The sequence below is a fragment of the Hippopotamus amphibius genome, chromosome 14 (genome assembly GCF_030028045.1).
Source record: "Hippopotamus amphibius kiboko isolate mHipAmp2 chromosome 14, mHipAmp2.hap2, whole genome shotgun sequence".
In the NCBI taxonomy this organism is placed as follows: Eukaryota; Metazoa; Chordata; class Mammalia; order Artiodactyla; family Hippopotamidae; genus Hippopotamus; species Hippopotamus amphibius.
In genome coordinates, this window is record NC_080199.1 from 42,023,208 (window position 1) to 42,038,419 (window position 15,212).

General features: G+C 34.1%; 1 protein-coding gene across 2 annotated transcripts in view; it reads left to right on the top strand.

Annotated features, from left to right (window-relative positions):
* Window positions 1-15,212, top strand: part of PCDH9 (protocadherin 9) — a 914,618-nt gene that overhangs the window by 102,324 nt on the left and 797,082 nt on the right. The window lies entirely within an intron of this gene.

The window sequence follows — 15,212 nt, forward strand, 5'->3', positions numbered from 1 at the left end:
ACCTCTTTGCACCTTAGTTTTCTCATTTAGAAAATGGAGATATTAATAGACCACTAGGAATATTAAATGAGCTGGTACAAAAGAATGACTGGTACATGATAAGCACTCAATAAATGTTAACTATATTTCATATTAAATTTGGTGGAATTTTGTAGATTATTTTGAAGAATTTTTAATCACAAAGTAAATATGTACTAATATATTTATAATACTAAGTTCCCAATTTGTTGAAACCATGTGTATTTAATTAAAAAGTTAGGCTGTTCATTTTAAACTTGATGCCTATTTTATTATATACATGTTTGGTTATCACATTTCTCAAAACTCTCATCTTTTTATATTCAAATATATGAAGGAAAAAGGTAGAAAGAGATGTTTTGAAATTCTTAACTTAAAATATAAAGAACATTGTAGCAAGAGGAGATTATGATATTTAACATGTTAAAGAATATTCCAGTTGTTCTCAACTCAAATTAATATCATATAAAATTATATATACACATGCATAAACTTTAGGAAGAAACTTTCAACTGAAATATATTTGACATATAACATTGTGTAAGTTGTAGGTGCACAATATGTTGATTTGATACATTTATGTACTGCAATATGATTGTCATTGTAACATCAGAAGAGTGTTTTCAAAGGAACACTAGATGGCCAAACTAAGAGGCAGACAACGTGTAAAAATGTCTGCTAAAACAAATTAAGAAAAATAAGTGAGAATATGAGCGATAAGCCCACTGGAATATATGAGAGGTGACTGTGTGTGACTTTTATTCCACATTTCATTGAGCTGAAAACTAAAAAGAACTAAATTCCAAGTATGTCATAGACTGGATGATGGTGATATTCATTGATATTGAAAGAGATAAGCAACAAAAGTGCAAAAATTCCCAGAACTTACCCATTATGCCCCCTTCCTCATTATGCCATAGCCACTGTTGCACTGTGATTTTTCTGTAGTTTAATATTTCTGTAACAAAGAAATTTGTTCCCTCTTACCCCTGGCCAGGTAAAGTCACAGAGCTTTGTCTCTAGGGGTAGCAGATGTCATTGCTTTGACAGCTGAAATCTACTCTAGACAGCAATGACTATAGGAAGGAAAAGATGTAAAATCAGAGAGAAGCCAAAATTTGTCTTCTATTCCCACTTCTTCTAATTCACTCTGTATTTCAAAAGAAGATTCCTTTTGTTCCTCCTCCAAATATTTAATCAAAACCAGAAAGAATTACTGCAGCTGAGGTCAATGATCTATATCAACAAATAATAACACAAGAAAGGTAGGGGTGATACACTAGTAGATGTTACGTTATTAAATTTAATAAAGAATAATGTAGCTTGAAAAGTGCTTTGGGTTTGTCATAAATTAATACTGGGCAGCCAACAATATGTTTATTGTTTTACAACTAAGAACTGATTAAGAAGCCCCGTAGGACCTTCTACCTTGTTACAGAATTAATTTTTAACATCCTTCTCTGCTTCACAAGATTGAAAGACGCTTGAGGAAAGAGAACAGGTTATTTATATACTCTTATTTTTCAATACACCTGTAATATTCCTTAGACATCTAGGGTATCCAGTAAGAGTATATTAAAGTCTTCAGATGAATATATATGCCTCTTACATCTGAGACACCCTCACTAGTCATTTATCCAGTTGAGTTTAGAGTTGCCATTTGTCGTATTTGTTTGTCATGAATAGCAAAGACCTGAGCATACTTAAACTCAGGTTATCTTCCTTGTCTCTAGGGGTAGCAGATGCCGTTGCTTTGACTATACTTGGTGGTAATGAAATGCATGTATTTTACTCGGAGAATAGGATTTACTTTGAGAACAGGATTCATTATTACTTAGTATTTAAAAAAACCTGAAAGAATAATTCAGAGTGATTGTGTAAATTACAATTAGAGACTCATATTCAGTCAGGCATGATAGCAAGCATTTTTGTTAATTTTTCCTTTAACTCTTCAGATGACTCATATTTGGAGATCCTGTTCAGGGTGATTCTTTAGTACACTCTAGCTAATTAATCTGAACTAATTTTGAGCAATAGTATACAACATACATGTAAATAACAGATGTTTTATAACCTACGACTAGGTGTTTTATGAAAAAACAGTACAAAAATCAATTAAGTTTTTTTTCTTTTCACCATTTCTCACAAACTTAATTTCTTCTGAGTATTCAGAACAAGCCGGTTCTTTAATACCTTGTATTTTCTTTAGGTTAAAAAAGAATGAGATGACAGATATTAAGTTTAATTGTGGGCACAAACTCTGTCCTAATCATACTTTCATAATTTAATAGTCACACTAACCAATGATGGGTATCATAAAATTGCTTAGAAAGATACATATCTGAGTAGAAGAGAATCAAAGTAGAGCTTTGACTAGTGTGAAAAATTAAGGAGTAGAAACACAAGTAATGAAAACTTTTCTCTCCAACCAAGTGCATGTTTATAAAGGATGAAGAGCGTCCTTCTTTACTTTAGACATGTGATGAGAGGTGATATGTTGGAGTACAGCCAGGTCTTGATTGGCTCTAACTGGGTCCAGGTGAGGAGAGGAAAGGAAAGAGTTCCGGGTGGTTACATCTCTCATCATTGGCAGGAAATATGCTGCCATATATGTCCATCTGAAAGTAGTAAACCACGCAGTCTTTATATATTTGCTTTCTGGTACTAGGAACTTATCTTTTGTAAATCAGGTAAGGATATAAAGATGGGTAAAGAGTCCTTTACTGCAACATGTCTATAAAAGTAAATAGATTTTGTCTTTCCAAATTTGAAGGGATGAATCAAGATAATTTGAAAACATATTAATACCTGAATAAAGGAATGAATGAATCAGTGATAAAGCCAAAAACAAAATTAGGGAATTTCCATACTAATTTTGATTAGCTCTATTGAGTAAGTTTTCAATGTTTGAGTCACTAACAAAATGACAAAACTGTTTCTCAAAAAGAGTAAAATTAATTTCATGGAAGACCTAAGCTACATATTAAAAACAGTATTATTTGCCTGATCTCCCTGGAAGATTTTCTGGTGTGGTGAAGTTGCATTGAGCTGAACAGGATCCTTGCTTCCTAACTTCACACTGAACCTCACCTTTCTCATCTGTAAAATGGTGATAACATGTTCTTCATGAGGTTATTGTTAGGAATAGCCTAGAGAATATGTATAACATACCATGGAGGGGAAAGCATTTGAGATATTGTGGTCTTTTCACAAGCATCTCTGCCATGTAAGAAAATGCTTGGCGCTTGTAATTAAGTGCTATATTTTATTTATGTAGACATTAATTTTTTATTTCAATTGGAATTGTAACATTTGTAATTCAGTTATTCAAAAATAAGAAAGAACAAAAGGAGAAAAATCAGGAATCTAGACCAAATAATAGACATTGGGAAAGGTCTTGTCAATAAATTCAACTTGGCCATCTTACGAGTTCTTTTTTAAGACAATGTGTTTAGAGTGTATTCACCACGATCAACTATACCATTAAAAAAAATAGAGGAAAACAAACAAATAATCCAGAGGTAGGTGAGAAAATAGAAGCCCAGGGCAATGATGTGAGTTCTATGAAATGATATACGGTTATTTAATGGCAGACCCCAAATAGTCGAAGTCTTTTGCACTTTCAAATCCAGACCATTTTCCACTTTATAACAGAAGGGTTTTCTTATAGGCAGAAATATTCATATAATCTTGCTTCAAGAAGATTGTATTCATCTGTATTACACAAGTATGTTTTTCTAACTGAAAATTCTGAAAGGGGTATAAGTTTAAGCGGCATTCTCTTGAGATTGCTAATAATATGTAAAAAAGATTAGAGAGTGCAATACAAAGTAATGTGGAGAAGGGCAGAGAAGAATAATTATTCTGTATGATGGGGAAGAAAAAAGCTTAAGATACTACAACAAAGACATTAAAAGTTAACATTGCTTCAGGCAGCAATATGTTGTAATTCTCTGGCAGAACACAGAGCAGATTTCCCCAATCCCAATACAGTAACTCATGGGAGCTGCAGGTTCAGTGCATTCTGAAATGACAGCTCATGTGCTCACTGTCTGCTTGTGGGACAAATAGAAGGAGCTTGCAGGAGAAGCAGAAATACGAGTGTATGTCCCAATCTAGTCTTAGGGCCAAAATAAATTTTATTTGCAAATCTTATCGTGTACCTTGATTCTCATATTTTGTAACGATTTCCAAATTTTAAAAACAAATGTTTATGTAAGGAAGTACTCTGAATGAAATGAAGATTATTTTATGATAGCTTTGTCTCTCCCACTGCTCAAATTCAAGTTGAGGGATTGAATTATCGTTAATTGGTGTCTTCAGAATCCACCAGAATATAAAGTAGGAAGTCGGTAGTTATTAAGTAGATTAATAAATACAGAGTTTCATTAACAATGGAGTGTTCCTTTTCAATGCAATAGTGCCTCTAGGCCCATTTCCTCTGTAGTGGTCTAAATAATAACCTCAAAATAAGATGTTTTTCAGCTATTTAAGAACATATGCTGATTCATTGCAAAGTCTGTATTTTTTGTGTCATGATCTATGAGAAAATAACTTGAAGACTTTAAAGTATTACATAAATGAGAAAAAAAAGCATTATCAATTTATTTCAGCAAGTTTTTAAAGAGCGCTTAATGTGTGATTCTGAGGACTCAAATAATGAAAATAATGAGACCTAATATCTGTTGTAATGGACCAAGTATTCCTGTGACTCAACACTGATACAGTGTAATTGAACTATGTGTAAAGAACTATGTAAGCAAGAAAGCCACTGAGTTTGTTGTGCCAGGGAAAAGTTAGAGATAATTACATTGGAAGTCATACTTTAAACTGGATCTTTAAGATTGAATGGTGTAGAGATTAAAGGAGAAAAGGGGAGAAGCAAAAGAAGAAGGATCAGGTAGGGAAAGCCAAGTTGTTGGGCGGCAGAAAAAGGAATTAAATCACTCAATTATAATTCTTAATTCCAGGCATTAGCCATGAGTGAGTGCTAGTGAAGATTCACATTCATAACAGATAACAGATAATACCTGAATCCACAGGGGTGGACTGTGTACAGAGAAAAATCTATAAGGCACATTTCATTATGTAATTGCACACAGACTCAGACTAAGAACAACAGCATAAATATAAATGCCTTTTCTGAATGCACTATCAGCTTTCTTCAGGGCATTTATATAGACCATTATTTTCTCATAATGAATAGGCATGATATACAGTAGAGTTTGGAAGACTTTTAATTCACACACTATGTACATATATATAGGCTTGCAAAAAAAGAAAAAAGTATTTGTTAATTCCTCATATATTTATATTTTCTGCTTTTAGGGATGGTATGAGATTATTAAAGAAGCACACGAAGTTATAAATTTAGAGTAAGATGAATACATAATCATTTTGTGCATATATTTACATATTTTCTGAAAAAAACATAGACAGTGGAAGATCTGGTAATATAAAACAAAAGCCACTAAAATGCTTAAAACACAGTATTCCCACCCCAACCTACTACTCATGACTACCTGACCCAGTATCTCTCTAACCAACTTGCACTACTCTTTGAGGTCTTCAGGATACTTATTTGGCTCCTTGCTTCATACCCTCTTCTAATTGTTTAAGAACCATTGTAAACCACTGCTTAAGCATTTCTAAAACATGTAGGTTTCTTTAAAAAATGTAGGTTTCTGTCTCTCAGGGTAGATTACATTTGTTGGTCAATAGATGCCTGAATCCTGAGGAAAGAAATGAATTTGTGAAATTTCCCTATGTAAGTCTCCACACTTCCAGATTTCACAGATTTTGCCTGCTGGACTCTAAATTTTGTTCCATGACCCTTTTCTGTGCTAGTTGGTTGTTGAGTAGCATGTTCTGCATTTACCTATCTTACATCAGGTAGCATAGACTAATCTAAATATCTGTTGGAAAGACATTTTTAATAGTCCTATTTCATTTTTTGAAAGAAGTAAGATTGACGTGGAAATGTGTAATCTCTCCTTACTTACTGAGGCAGTGGTTGTGTGCTGGGGGAGGTGGAAGTTGCTGTGTTGATCATAACAATTATAAGCTCTTATAAATGATTGCTTATGGAAAATGTAAGTGTACATCATGTATTTTATTCCAGGTTAGGGTCCAGGAATTCTAAGCACATTTGATTAAATGATGATAATTACACTAACAACAAAATCAACAAACAAATCCCAAAGGGAAAAGAATAAACCCCCAAACAATCAAACTTCTAAACCTCATAAGGCTTTGGGCCCATAATGGATTTTAGGATGTAGCTTTTTATTTCTCCATTCACTACAGCCTTGCAAAAAGGACATTCTGTTTCTCACTTGATATATTCTAAACATGATCTTAACTGCTTGTGCTTTAATTCACTATTATAAACCACCTGCTACTGCAAAGAAGATGTTTTAAATCCCAAACACAACTAAATTAATAATCACATGATGCATGCCGGGTCATATAGCTTTTTTCTGAGCAAATAAACTAATTCAAATAAGTTACTTGTTCAACATTTGGATGCTGACCCTGGTAAATTGTGGTGACATCCAGAAAATTGCTTGTTAGGAAAAGGTATTTAGGATAAATAGGTTTCAGTGTGAAGGTGCTGCAATGCCAAAGTTATAAATATTTAGGAGCTTGATTAAATTTTGATTCTGAGTTCAGGCCAATCTTCAGTTGATCCTATTGTACTCTATGGCTTCTTGCTTTTCAAAAAGCTATGGCCACTTGGAAAGTTAATTTAACAGTGTGTGTGTATGTTTCACCTTACTTAGCTCTCAGGAAGTCACGTTTGGAATAGATCTTTCACCGACAAGAAGAAATGCTGGGAGCTCACTTTAATGAAGCACAGATAAACAAACAGAATCCCCTGTGCCATATGACAGTTGTACCATAGCATTAAATTTATTATCAAATAAAACTGTTGGCTGATGCATTTCATAGTTTTTACTATACACAGCCAGTGTTTTTAGAAGTTTTCTGTAGGGTTATTTGCCCAGACTTCTGAAAAAGAAAAAAATAAATAACAATATGTCCTTGTTGCAGGAAGTGTAAGAAAATGAAATCCAACTAGAATAGTGAGCAAAATTACAGACTAGTTTCCTCCCAATCCTGGTACAAGTACCAAGAGCTATAAAGACATTTAACCTAATGAATATAACATTCTATCATCGGTTCATTAACAATAAGTGTACCTTGTATCCAATATCCACAGCAGAAGTTTTTGCACCATAAAATGCATAAAATGAAAGTAGGTATTTTCTTACCTTAAAGTTATTTAATGTTGTTTATATGAACTCTGAACTGCCAATTAGGCTGGTAAATTTTACTGAGTTCAGACAAGCTCAGTGTTGAAAAGGTACTATCATTTTTCGTTTCTGGAATGATGTGTTTTTCTTAAAATTTCATGTATTCTGACTCTGATCACCCAGTCAACTTACCCATATTCCACATGGAAATAGACAAGCATGTCCTTTTCTTTGGGGAGTCACTGAATAGTTCTTGCATTTTGTGTGGGCTATCTTCACATCCTCAAATAAGTTATATTTGAGATCTGACATTTTTATGGCTCAAGATCCTTTTTAATGTACACCCTTAATTAGGTCACATTAAGGAAAGTGCTTTTTTTTTTTAAATCTAATGTATCCATTCATCTGTGAAAGTGGACGTTTATATTATTACTTCAGATAAGATTGCTCTCTGTGGCTCAGAGGCTGTGGTGCATTTAACAAGTACAATTTCATAGCATGCACACATAGACAACATTATAAACAGCACTCAGTGTAACCTTTATTTAAGCTATAAATTTGTACTTTATTCTTTTTCCTTTCTCACTCTTATGCCTGTGTTTCTCATTTTTCATTAAGTCACATTCAAAATAAACTTAAAATGCGATGCTCTGCTGTGCTTGTGTTTAGAACCCATCACACCCCGCCTCCCCCAAGAACAAAGCTGGATGTGAACCCCCTCACTTCCACTTGGATATGCAGTTTGACTTTCTCAGTGAAGTTGGCAGTGATCCTTAAGGCTGAAAGGAAATCCTTCAAGGAGGACAATAGTGCTTTTCTTTGGCAGTAGGAAAAGATGCAAGAGAACACAATTAATTCCCTACTCTCGCCTTCAATGGCTCTATTCAGCTGGGCCCGTTCACCAGCATTTTCAGTGATTGGCATGGAAAGGAATACAGAAAAATGGATCTACAGAACTGGTCCTCAAGAGAGACAACTTACTTATCTATAACCTGTCAAATTTACCACCAATTAGTGTCAGTATCATGAATTCTTCACAAATTTGACAAGGCGCTTTTTTTTTTAAAGATGGGTTCTCTTTTCAGAGCATATCCTCAAAGTTCACCCTTCTCTGTTATATAATTTTCTTTCTTTTTTAAATGGAAATTGTAAACTGGGATACTATAAAGTTGTGAATAATATTTGTCCCAGCTCTTGTGGAAATGGAAATTACTTGAGAGGCAACATTAATAATGAGTTGGCCCAATAAGTTTGCTACAATGGATTTGACGCCTCGATTGCATTTCTGAGGTGCGTTTGTTGTTGCTTTGGGGAGAGTATACATATTGAGTTCAACAGAGCATAGAATTTTAAATTAACCTGTTATTTTCCACACCTTGAACACAATGATTTTAACTGTGTCTCCCTGTCTATTTAGGATAGGTAGAACAAAGAATGTTTGCTTTTATCAATATCACCAGCCTTATTTCAGTCAGTTCAGCTTAGAGTGAGAAAATAGCAGTGACTGCTCATGCATCTGTTTTTAAGTTGCTTGACTAAGCCTCATTCCCAAGAGGATTTTTTTTTTATCAAGTTGAATTCAACAATAACTTACCCATTTCATGTCCTAAGAGTGGGAATGTTTAAGTGCTTCATTTTTCAACTGGTCTTGCTAATCTTTTCTCCTCCTTCTTTTCTTCCACTGGATAAACTTTTGGAGAAGCTGAGAAAATCATGAGTGGATTTTTTGGAAGTTGTAGCAAACTTTGTCAGAATCGCCTTTTGAGGTAAATGTCATTTTTTTAAACAGGAGATATGATTAAAAGGAATTTATATGAATAAAGATGATGTAACTATTTCATTTAATAACCTCTGATTCTGTGTGGCTATGTTTCCAGCATTCTCTGATTGATATTGTTATCTATATTAAAATATGTAGGCTTGGGAGTTTCCAACTAGATTTGGGGAGTTTTCACATTCCAAAAGAAATTAGATAATCTTTGAATATCAGGCATCTAAGAGAAAAAGGGTGGACAAAAGGAGTTATGCGATTTGACAGATTGTATCATTCCTCCCAGGAGGTCAGCAATTTAAAGCATGTTGGAATTAGGCAAGAAAGAAGAAAACCAAAATTGTGTTAGTCAAAAACAAGGGGGAAGAAAAGGAAATGATAGCAAGTCAAATAGCGGCTAGTGCTCTCATTACCACTCCAAATTGTTCCGAATGTTTAGCTCCAACCATTTGCCAGTCTGAAATCATTGTATGGATTTATCGTTTACTCATCTCAAAATCCCATGAGCTGGGAACTGATAGTCTTCCCATTTTGCTGCTAATAAAGAAAGTCATGTTGACTTTAAAATTATAAGGAAGTTATATTCTGCACCTCTTTTCTCTATTGCCGAAATGTATACTTGGAGGATATGAGTAACTTAGCCAAAATCACATAGTTGGCACCATCTGGATTCTAACTCATGATCTGGCTAGTGCTTTGATCCTAATGGACCATGCCATGTTACCACTCCTCATTTAAGTTAATAAAGAATAAAATTAAAATCAGGATATAATTATTACTCTCATCCAGGTATAAAATGAAAACATGTTAAAGATTTTATTTTATTCATTCATTAATGAAGGAGTTATTATTTTTGGTCCAAAGGAGAACCCAAAATTTCACACATTAAAGTAAGATAAGTAATGCTGAAGTAAACTTACAAATGAATGCAAAACTGGCAAAACAGGTCAATATCCTAAGGGCAGAATCAATTGTATTCTATTGGACACAATCTGCATTTTTATGGACCCCAATTTTTTTTTATTACTGACCATAATAATTACACTTAATTACCTTAAGTGTCCCAGTGCTTAAAGGACTCACAAGAATCTCTTTGTTCTCATGGAACACCTTTGTTACAGGCAAAAGATACAGAACAGCAGCAGCAGAAGTGTTTGCATTGAAAAGGGTCCAGAGATATCAGACGCAGGTTTTTTTTCCTCCCATTCCCAGGTGGGTTGCACAGGACATTGTGCGTTGTCTCAAGGACCACCACTGGGGTATATGCAAAGTACCTCAGTGCCAGGAAGTCCACAGTCAGCTCATGGTGGGAGCCTTGCTGTTCACATAGACACATCCTACCTGTATGACCAGCGTTCACCTTTGAAGTCCCACCACAGGCTTCACCAAAACTAGATGCAATTCAAACATCCAATTTTTATTACTTAACAAAGATAACAGCTTGATACAGCCTACTCCAAAACTCAGATAGACTCATGATTATAGAATATCATTTCTCTTTAGTTAATAACTTCTATAGCATTGGATCGGTAGCCTTGGGGATCTGTGTGTGGTCGGTCCAAAACAGCTGAAATTAACACATGCTGTGCATTAGCATTTTTCTACAGTTGAAATTCTATCTGTACAGAACTGTAAAAGAGAAAAAAAAGCTAACTAAACGAAGACAATGAGGTAACAACGAAGTGAAGATAATACAGATGAGTGAGAGGACAGTAAATAAATTTCAAAGTTGTTCACAATTTTTTCATATAAAGTGTAATCAAAAGTAAGACAACTTCTATATAACGCCAGTCTAACTAAAATCAAAATTCCCGTCAATCTTCTTTGTGTTTCTACCTATAACCGAAAGTTTCCGATACATAGATATATTCATAATTGACTATCTCTTTTTTTCTTTTCTGCCTTCTTCCACCCCCACTATAGTTTGCAAAATTAGAATGCACAGGAATGGACCTCCTGTTGTATAGTTCTGGAGTTAATTTAAAACTCTTTATATTTAAATATAGTTGAAATCTTATATTCAGCAATACCTTGTTTCCATAAAATATTGCTTTAAAGTTGGTTACAAGAAATGTTTCTCCTGCATTTTTCATCAGTCCTTTAATTTTTTTCTATTAAAAAACTGTGAGAGCAGTTTAAACTGTATCAACTGGCAAATACCTCACTCAAGTTAAATTGAAATGTATTTTCTACAATTTGAAACTTTGATCTTTGTCTACTGCATACATTCTCAATGGAAGATATAGTCCTCAAGGGGGATAAAATTGGTTCCTGGAGTAGGGGTATGAAAAAATTTTACTCTTTGTGTGTACAGAGTTTTACCAAGTTCAAGCTCATACTGCTCCCCACAGGATAGGCCAGTCAATTAATGGAGAGATGAGGTGTTGTAGCAAGGACGAGCAACTTTATTTAGAAAGCCAGCAGACTGAGAAGATGGTGGACTAGTGCCTCAAAGAACCATCTTGTCTAGGTTTGAATGCTGGTTTCTTTTATAGAACAAAGAGAGAGAGGTGAAGAGGTAAAGTAAAAAAGATACATTGTTGCAAATATTTCCAGACTCCAAAGGGAATGTGTGAATTTCTTTTTTCCTGCAGGCATTCACAGGGGAGTCTGGCCAGGATGTTTTCTGTGAGCTTAAATAAAGGTATTTTGGCTTAATGCTTAGGCATAGAGGCAGGGCTCCCAGAGATGGGCCATGATGTATATTTTAAGCTATAGGAAACATCTCTTTGGTGATTAACACATAGCAAAAGCAATAGAATACAAAGTTTAAAGTAAAGTAAACATCCATTATGGAGTCAAGTTTGTCCTCCCCTATTATAAAAGCACATATATACATACATTACAGAAACAGATATATACTTTATCTGCAGTATTAAAATTTCATGGGGTTAAAAATTAAGAAAAAATGTCTTATAAGGCTACTTAAGAAAGAAATGAATGAAAAAGGTTGACAAACACAACTTTACTATATAGTTCATGGAATAGTAAACTACAATATGGTCAAAAGATAATTTTGCCACTTTTTTTTTACATTGAATTTTTTTTACATTTTAATTTTAAGCAGATTGAACTCAGACTTTTCTACTGAGTTATAATTATGCTATGTTATGTTCTCTAATTTGATCCAAAAAAGTAAATAAATAAAACTTGGATTACATTGTATAAAGCATTACTCTCTGTGATGTTCCAAAGTGAACATCTTGAGTTTTAATTAGCTCTATCCAGCAAAACAAGTACATTTTATTGCCTACCTCAGTGATTGCATTTCTCAGTGTGATCCAGGTGTTTGATGGGCAAAGTTTTGGCAGTTACTGTATCAGAAGGAAACATGATTTGGCAATGTATAAACTCATGTAAGATGTTCTTTCTTTTACCATATGGGAGAAAATTAATTATTAATGATGGAAGGGAGAAAAATTTTATCACTTGCAGTTTGTTGAGGAATATTCCTCAAAGCCAACAGTGAAGTTTTAAGACATGGGAAGTCACCTGCATTAGGAATGTAAAAATAGATTTTCCTTTGCCTTTTTCTAGGGAAAATGGGAGAAGAAATACAGTCGCAAGTATTTTCTGTGGTTTTTGTTTGGATACAGTTATATTTATCTAATTAAGATTACAGGCTGATTTGAACTGCTTCACTACATCTGGGTACAATACTTTTACTCAGTGTTATATTGTGGATTCAAAATTAATTCCAATAAAGTTTCAACCCAAAGGCAAAATATTGATAGGGAACTCAAATCTAAGAGTAGGAAAAAAGATCACACCAAGATCAGTAATATGATTTCAGCTGGAAAATTAAATATTCTAGTGAGATTAGCTAAAGCACAATCACAATGCAAAGTAGACCCAAATAGATACAAGATGTTATCTTGCAGAGGCCTTACACGTTTTTGCATTTTACTCCCACAATAAAAAATATTATTCATTTTTTGTAACAGTTTTTGGAGAATTTGTAGCTTTACTTATTCTTTGATAGATACCTAATTAGTTAATATGATATATTAGGCACAGGAGACCAAGACAAATGAAAATTCCTTCCCTGAAAGAATTGTAATGCTGAGGGTGAAAGAGCAGTGTTCACAGAGAGTTATAATAGGATGGATCTGCTGTGGATAAGGGTTCTGCCGCTGAATGCAGCAATGCATGATTTAAATATGGATCTTCCACACATTATCTATGTCCTTGGACAGCCGTGTTGCCTCATTTATTGACTGACAACCATAATAATTGCGTTATGAAGCTACTCTGAAGGTAATGTGCCAAACATGCTGCCTAGTTCAGAGTAAGTGTTCAGAGTTGGTTTAATATTAGGTATGAAAAAAATGATAATGATGGGAATTATATTAATTAAAACTACATACATGGCACTGTAAGGAGTACTCACATGTAGAAGGTGAAGCCATGCTCTACTCTGTCCATTATGACTTAAATGCAGAATATGACACAGGAATACTCTAACTGGCATTATTCTGATGTCAAATTGCACTGTAAAAAAATGTGTACAAAACAATATGCTGATATGGTGAGAGGGATGGTAGCATGACATACCTAATGAGTGGATAGCCTAGGTGCATCCAAAATTACTTGTTAATTTCCTAAAGTTTAGTTCCAGGCTAAGAGAATAATACCATTAGTTTTATCAAATTAATTATTTTTATTACTAATAGATAAATGACAGTAGTGATGTGGAGGCTTGATTAACACAGAAAAAGGTGAAAATTACATATTGTCGTACATGTTTTTTGTAGCATTTAGACTTCTGTGTATATTCAGACTGGTCTTATCAAAGCCATGCAAAAATAAGACTTGACATACTAATTTCCAGCGACTGATCTCGCTTCCATTTAAATAACTAAGAAAATCTGCCTTTAGAATAGTGAGTAGCAAAACTACTCTGTTAATTTTACACTAGATAATTAAAGATAAGTAAAGTGACGGTGAAGCTTATATTTCTCTCATATTCCTTAAAAACCATTTGGTAGTGGTAACAGGAATTTACCGTTTTCATGACGCATCACTGTTTGGCTGGTGTTTGTTATTTGGTCCTTATGGTAGGCCCTACGTATGTAGTATAGACCAAGAGTCACCCCTTTGGCCTAGTGCTTACCTATCCTGAAAACAATTGTTTGTTTATTTGTTTACATAAAACTTTGCATAGCCTATGGGATTATTTGCCTCAAAGAATAACATGGAAATTTTGTGGTATGTTAAAATCTCAAAATGATAATAACTGTATTTAAATTCCATGTGTTACTAGACATTTCTTCGCTTACTTGCCATCTCAGGTGTATGTAATTTACTTGTTATGCCTGCTTTACAAAAAGGTACTTGAAAACATGAAATATTTATATATAGAGAGAGACAGATTAGAATTTTAACTCACGTTGGTTAAAGAAATAAATAAATGTTATTCTAAGAAGCCATCTGAAAGAATTGCAAGCCAAATAATGAAAGAGGCATGAGATTCAATTAGTTCAAGTTGTTTATTTAGACAGTCAGTTAACCAACATGCACTGAGTAGTCACTATGTTCTAAATTCTAGTTAGACAGATGGTATTGACCTCATGGAATTTGCATTCTAGTGGATAATACTATACATCTGTCAACAAATACATTGTATAATTTCAGACTGTGGCCAGTACTATGAAGAAAATGAAGCAGAGTCATAGGATAAAAATGGGCTGGGTGGAGTGCTTTACAGGCAAGAGTCAGAGAGGTAAATAGACATATATATCAATCAAGGCTCAGCCATTTCCTGAAGTGTATGTTACTTAGGCTCAGTGAACCTGTTTCCTTATCTGTAACAGACAGATGACACTGACCTTGCAGAATTGTCCTGAGATTACAAATATTATGTGTATAATATCTGTTACCTAGGAGGCCTTCAATAATTGTCAGTTAAGAACCATACAATAAAAGGCACAAAGATCCTTATGTGTCTGTGTCTTTTTCTATAACGTCTCTCTTAGAATTGCTTTTTTTTCAAAGGCCTCACAAGCTAAACACACAGTCAGGTGTTTGTACTTAACTTTTAATTCTGTACATAAAAATTGCAAATAAAGCAATTATTCTGTGGTCAGGAGTGCTTCCTCCTCTAAAAGGGAGAAGGGAGGGTGGGCACATGCTCATTGGGTATTCTGGGAAATTATTTATTTCCATGA